At 47.5% G+C, this 7,062-nt stretch overlaps 1 long non-coding RNA gene across 1 annotated transcript; it reads right to left on the bottom strand.

The window, feature by feature from the left end:
* Positions 1-4,128: 4,128 nt before the first annotated feature.
* On the bottom strand, positions 4,129-5,988 carry LOC123379825. Its single transcript, XR_006584693.1, has 2 exons — positions 5,448-5,988; positions 4,129-4,604 (listed from the first exon to the last, which is right to left on the bottom strand). It is a non-coding gene; the product is annotated as an uncharacterized LOC123379825 (long non-coding RNA).
* Between the last annotated feature and the right edge of the window lie 1,074 nt (positions 5,989-7,062).

Below are 7,062 nucleotides of genomic sequence, written 5' to 3'. Positions count from 1 at the left end.
TGGAAAACATTAGAATGAGAATCAGATAAAGGTGGGGTTACTCTAGTTCAGGTGGTCCTGGCCTCCTCTCCCCTTTCACACTTCTCAGTAACCTCTAAAAGGTCTGTGCACCCTAGGGTTCCTTGGAATACTGTTTGAGAACCTCTGACCCAGCCTTGCCTCTGCTAACTAGGTTGCTGAGACTCATATTACTTGCCCAGGTCACACATCTGGTCTCCAGCAGGGGTTGACAGAATCCAAGCTTAGTATTCTCACCTTTCTACCTCACCACCTCTGTGGGGCAAAGACACCTGACCCCACATGAGACTGTGCCACCTGATGACGTTAAAAGGTTGCCCTTCATCCCAGGAGTCATCTGTGGGCCTTCAGCCTCATTCATATACCTCAGTAACTCTTCTTTCCAGTCTGCACTTTGAAGGCTGAAAATATGGAGCTGCATTTCTAGTTAATCTTGCCAATTGGGTTCCTGTTAGGCTTTGCTGATGTAAGATATTTGTAAGAAGGTGGCAATCAGAAGGGTAGAAGCCACCTTACTTCTGGTTTTGGAACTTTGAACAACTGAGAGTGACTTTGCAGATTTCAGCAGCATTCATGTTTCTAGAACAGCACCCATGGAAACTACTCCATGTGGTCTTGTGGCAATCTCCTCATTTTATACCTCATGGCATTTAAATAAGTCTTTTGAAAGTACCAGATACTTCCTCTGGCTAAGGATAACCAAGGGAATATGTTGCACTATTTAATGGTTTCACAACTAGGGAGAGAGAACACAGATATATTTTGTTCCTGTATCTCCTTGGCCTACTTCTGATTTCAGCACCACAGCCCTGGACAGCTCCACACCAACTAATAGGGTTTTGAAAGCTTTGTGTCACTTCAGGTACTCTTAGAGGCTGATGTCAGAGCAGGGTGAGATGAACAAAAGGTTTATAAAGGGAAACTTCTGTTAAGGATAAAGGGGAGGAAGCAAAAGTAGGCAGGGAGTTCCTCAGACCACAGTGTAGTTCTGAGAGAATCTTGGCAAGGGCAATGGAGAGTCCATGTGCAGAGATTGCCCTTTAGACAAGTCCTACACTGGGTAGGAGCGACCTGATTCCAGTGCCCCTGTTGTACTCTTGTTAGATGGAAGCAACCAGGGAAAGTATGGCTTTGGGGTGAGTGTCATGGCAGATCAGAGGGTGCAGCAGCAGGAGATGCATTGCAGCAGGTTCATTGAAGGATATCTGAGCAATGAACCTCCAGGGATGCCATGAGTGGACCCCACAATTTCTTTGTGCTTTTCTGCCTTTGAGCTTTCTCCAAACCTGAGAGGCCTGTAGGAATTTCACTCCCAGTCAGTCCAGAAGTGCAAAAGAGCTCATGACTCTGGGGGACAGGGACCTAGGAACAATTGTGCAGCTTTTCATCCAAAGGGATTCCATATGGTTCCCCAGAAGGTTCCCAGCAGGACTGAGACCAGTTACCCACACTAACAACCTGCTCATTAATGCACCCTTTATTGTCATTTTCTGTTTCCTACTACCTCATTAATGCTTCATATAACTCTACAAATAAACTACCCTTAAACAGACCTTATCTCAGAATCTGCTTTTGGGGGAGCTCAGAATACATCTGAGAAGCTGAGTGTTTGGGGGGGGTCAGTACCTCTTGGGGGTCAGACTAAGAGCACCCTAAGAGGGGATGACACGCAAGGGTCCAGGTTGAAGTTCCTTCCAGAGTAAAACTCAGTGCCAGATTTGTTTTCATAAAGGATCCTGGGTTGCCCAACACACTCTACATTAGGGTGTCTTCTTCTTCTTCTTTTTTTTTAAATCACAAAGTGGCTCTCATCCGCTCCCCCAGATCCTTGGCCACATAGTGTTTAACTTCTTGACCTTACTTACACTGGCAGTGTTTTCCAACCTTTTAAAACCTATGCTGCTAATTAGTAACCACCAAACTTCTCAGGATCTTCCACCTGTCCCAAGAGTCTATTACTTAAGGTTCATCAACTTGGAGGTCACTTCTGTGTATAGGAAACAGATTTTCCTGAACTTTTCTTTTTTTCTTTAATTTTTAAAATGTTTATTTTTAAGAAAGAGAGAGAGAGGAGGGGAGGGGCAGAGAGAGAGGGAGACACAGAATCTGAAGTAGGCTCCAGGCTCTGAGCTATCAGCACAGAGCCTGGCGCGGAGCCCAAACTCACACACTGTGAGATCATGACCTGAGCCAAAAGTTGGACGCTTAACCAACTGAGCCACCCAGGCACTCCACTATACTCATATTCTAAAAAAGCAGTACATTCTAGCTCCATGTGAAATTATGTCACAATGTTTTCCTACCAGTTGCCTTGCTACATTAGAAATATGGTGACAAGAGTGGATTTTCTCTCCCTCCTTCCTTTGCTTCCTTCCCTTCATCTTACTGTCCATAGGAAGCAGTCTTTGATACAGAAAAGAGGCAAATAATTCTCTTAGACTGAGAATCTGTAGCTCTCCCTGCTGATATCCACATCCCCTTGCTCTTACCAGCCAGCCATCAGACTTCCAGCTGCCTGAGTCTACATTTTGGTACCTGAGGACTCATTCTGGTGGTAGAAGACATTTTTCCCACCTATGGTCTGCCTGAGTCTACCAGGAATTAACGGCCCCTGGGAGTAGGCTTCAAGTAACAAATACTCCAGTTCTTTCAAGTGTTTGTCCTATACCAGCTCCCAGAGTGGCCTAGGGGATGGCATTAAGCTCCATTGGCCCCCAGGGGTAAACTAGCTTGATAAGGAACCCTTCTGCGTCCCACTTTTCCGTTCCCCTAGTCAGTGGAAATAGTGATGCAGTGCTCCCGGACACCCATCTGATGGGAACTGATGGATACATGGTGGAAAAGTTAAAGTAATGTGCTCAAATTTCTAATTATAAGAATGATTCCTTCCTAGAAGTGGGCTGGAACTATGCCTCCTTTGGGACTGAGCAGGCTTAAAGAGAGGTTATCTCCATGTTTGTGTGTGGATCTATGGCTCCCTCCATAATTGTGACAGAATTGGTTGGTAAAGACAGAAATGTATTGAAGATCTCTTTCTAACTGGAATTTCAGGGCTCCCTGACTCCCTTCCCTTCCTATAGTTAAATCTGCAACATAGTCTACAATAAGCATAGACTCTTGTCCCCTGAAGTCTCCCTCGAGATCCAGTGTGAAGGAGCAAGCTTTTGCTTAGATGCTTATAAGGAACTAATAGATTAGCCTCTCTGGATGGTGTTGCTAGACTGGTTCATGATGAAAGGTGATCACTGCATCACTATGTGTGTGTCTGAAATTTTTGAAAAAATTCTTTCATTTTTAGCTATTTTGATGCTATTTCGTTTCCTGAGTCTTGATCCAAATGGTGACATTGTGTGTCAAACAAGAAGCCTGGGGAATGTGCAGGTGGAATATTTCTGAGCAGAATTAACCAAGAATGTTGGATGGAGGTGGAGATGTTCCCCTTCTGATGTCAGGAAACTTCCAAGGACTTCTCTCTGCAGGATCTATATCTGCCATGTCCATGCCAAACACCTCCAAGGGGCAGTCCATGTGTTCTTTCTGTTACTATTTGAGGTAATAAATTTCATCTTGAGGGAATGTGCATGATAGGTAGCTCATAGTCCGAGGATATCTATAAATAATCATGGATTGAAAAAATCATATTCATGGAGAATAGAATAGAAATGAACAAACTGGTTCATTTGTGGGCTTTTAATCCTTGAGGTACATGATTCCTTGTGAAGCATCAGATTTTCAAGCTGTTTGTTTGCCTTTGACAGGCAAAGAAGCAGCATTCTCTGATCTGCTGAACATCTCTGGGAGCTTAGGGCAGAGGTGGACAGAGGGGTGTTCTAGGGACACCTCTCTTTGAGAAACTATGATTTAAAGGAACAAAGTGAAAGTCCAAATATGACCTTTATTGGAATGACCAGCGTCCCGGCTTAAAAAAGAATCTCAAAGCCTAAAATCAGCCTCCTGGAGTGGGACTAAGGAGCTGCATTTGAAAAGCTCCTCCCTTCCCCGTGGCTCTCATCTAAACGAAAGTTTGAGGCTCTCTGCTCTAAATAGGAGAGGGTGCTGTGGGTGGACGAGAAAACCTCTTTTTAATTTTCTGATTCAAATATCCTGTCACATGTGTTCTGATTTCTTTTTTTTTTTCTTTTCTGAAAACACAAAGCAGCCTGTGGAATTAGAGGACACAAAAGCCAACAGCTTAAATAAAACCAAGAGGTCAGGAAATGTGACTCCTATTCATCATGTTGGCAGGGGTGTGGCCTCAATTCTATTTTTCTAAGATATGGATACATTATGGAGTAGAATTAAAAAGGCATATGAAAGTTGCAGCTGAAAGCAGGATATTCAAAAGAAACGTGAAGCCTGGTGGAAGTGTGAGGGGAAGGAATGACCTGCTTCCAGCTGTCCCCTGGGCAGCCGGGCGCACGCATGCTCCCTCTGCTCCCTCTGAGGTGCCGACCGCGACGGAGAATATCAGTTCAAGCTTGTTCACGGCGTAGCTTTATTTCAGGTAAAGTGAGATCGAGGAAGCACAGGGGCTCTCCTGTGTCAGGGGCAGGTTTCTCTTTGGGCAGCAATAAGGCGCCATGAGCCTGCAGGGTGACAGAAGAGATCAATTACAGTTTTGTCTGAGGCCTTATCGACTCTATGCAACCTGTCCTTTGGGCTATAAGGAAATTTTACTAGAAAAACTGATACAGAAGGTAGTCTTTCCCAGTGATCCATGCGAGGAGGATCAAGAATTTGGTGGATGGTCACCGCAGCCAAACTGAATCCCAGATTAGGGATTTCTAGTTTAAGGAATGTACAGCCCAAAATGTACAAAGTAAATTCACAGCCAAATGCCACTCTATTCCCCAAGTACATATTATATATAACAAGAGATATTAGATGCCATTAAAGTGTTCCTTGTGCTCAGAGCTTGGCATGCATTCTCAATCTTCCCTGAACCACAGGAGGTCGTGTCTTACATTGGGTTCTCTGCAAAGCAGATCCTGAGACAAGGACTCAGGTGCTTTATTTGGGAGGTGATCCCGGAAAACACGGTGACGGTATGGGGAAGTGAGACAGAGAAGGGAGGAAAATGGATATTTGGGGCATGAAGGTGCAGGTTACACAGTGGACACCCAGGGCTCTAGCCCAATAGGGAGCCTTTGAAAGAACCTTTACCAGCCCCATCCTCACTGGTTGAGGCTGCCTCTAGAGCGTTAACTCTTGGACACGTGTGGCCTGCCCCACGTGTTCAGTTAAGCCCACCGCTGTGGCTGGAGGACACTGTCAGGTAGGAAGGAGTGGCCTTGGGGAAATCATCTCTAGGCAGCCTGCTGAGGAAGCCGAGTGGCTATGAGAGGGACACCGGCAGCATCGGCTATAGGTGCACATCACTTCCATTTGAAAGATGAGGAAACAGAGACTTTCTCTGCTTCCATGCACACCTCTCTCTGCTCCTCTGCCGCCATCGTCCCGGTCAAGGCAGTCCCAGTCGGTTACTTTCACAGCGTGACGTGGAGAAAAAAGCACTTATTGAGGAATCAGATCTGCGTTCAGGTCGAGGCTCTATTGCATAGCAGCTGCTTGAGCAGGTTACTTAAGCTCAGTGATGGGGAACTGGAGGTTGTCATCTGCAGACTGTGTGTTACAGTGGTCCCTTGAAGGTCACTGTGAGGGTCAAACGAGCCAGACACTCTCATACATTAAGTGTTCAATCAGTGTGAGCTGTTGTTATTATTGTAATCACTATTGAATCGCCTGGGGGAGGGGAAAGGTATGGAGTCCTTTGTCCAGTTGGGGGTCCTCAAGGGTGGCCCACATCCACCCCACCCATAGTAATGTTAACAATTATGAATTATGCAAATTACTACACTGACCCACCACAGCTGCGTGGCCTCTGGCCAGTCCCTGGCAGGTCTTTTGGGGACCCCTGGGTCCTCTGTGTCTCTGAGGGCCTCAGATGTTAACATTGCCAGCCTGGGATTATGCTACTGGGGAGGTAAAAACCCACTAAAGGTGTGCAGAGGCCGAAATGCCGCCCGGGGCAGGGAGGTACGCAGGTGGAGGCTGCTGTAGGATGAGCTCTCCTTCTGGTTCTTAAAAGCCAGCACTTTTCCCGTGGTTTCCTTTTCTCCTTGCAGGTGCTCTACACGTGGCGCAGCAGGCCTTGCCTTCCCAACCCCCATTCTTCTGCCGCAGGGCCTATGCACGGCCCTGTAAACTCCCTACAGCCCGAGCAGGCAGTGGAACACTGAGCAGGGCTGGGCGCGGGTCCCCCTGCCAGCATCCCCACCCTGTGCCCAGGGCCCATTCTTAGCACCCGTCTTGACTGGTGCAACAGGTCACTCCAGACGAAACTTCTGACCTTCCAGGAGGAGCTACGGCAGGTGGGCAGATGCTAGCACTCCTCACATGCCTTTACACCGCTTCCCTGATGGCGAAGTGAGAGTCCTGGAGAACTCGGCCGGGTGCAGGAGCATGAGCTCAGACACAGGAGCTGGGGCGGCCTCCTCTTGCCCAGGAGCTGCCGCTTTGCTGTTTGAATCCCAGAGCTGCACTGCATTCTCATGGGGCTTCTCTCTCTCCCTTCCCAAGGGTATTTTCTGTGTGACTTAGAATAAGTATTGGGTCATGTGGATGTTACCATGGCAACCGGTGTTTTAAATAAAAATAGTCCTACACCCCCGGTAGTCTGTCAGTGTGAAATACGCCTATAGGCAGTGAAGGGCTGTTGGCATCTGCACCCCTTCTATTCCCAGAAGCAGCCTCCTGGCTCCCCCCAGGCCTGGAGGGCACAACCTGCATCTGTGCACGGAGGCGGGGCTCCTGGCTGGTGCAGGGGAGAAGGCGGTAGCTTGCGCGTCCGGATTTCCCCAGCTGGTGCGGGGCTCTGCCTAGCGCCTGCTCCCCGCACCTCCGCCAGCAGCGCAGGGGTGCTGCTGTTCTCCAAGTCTTTCTGAGAGAAACTTTAACTGTTTCAAAGATGGCTTTGTCTTGAGGTCTACCTCTAGAGGAACACACACTGAGACCAAGATTTATGTGCAAGTAATTTAGGGGGAG

Source organism: Felis catus, chromosome C2, assembly GCF_018350175.1.
Source record: "Felis catus isolate Fca126 chromosome C2, F.catus_Fca126_mat1.0, whole genome shotgun sequence".
Classification (NCBI taxonomy): domain Eukaryota; kingdom Metazoa; phylum Chordata; class Mammalia; order Carnivora; family Felidae; genus Felis; species Felis catus.
The sequence above is the reverse complement of the archived record's forward strand: the minus strand, read 5'-3'. Positions and strand labels throughout refer to the sequence as shown.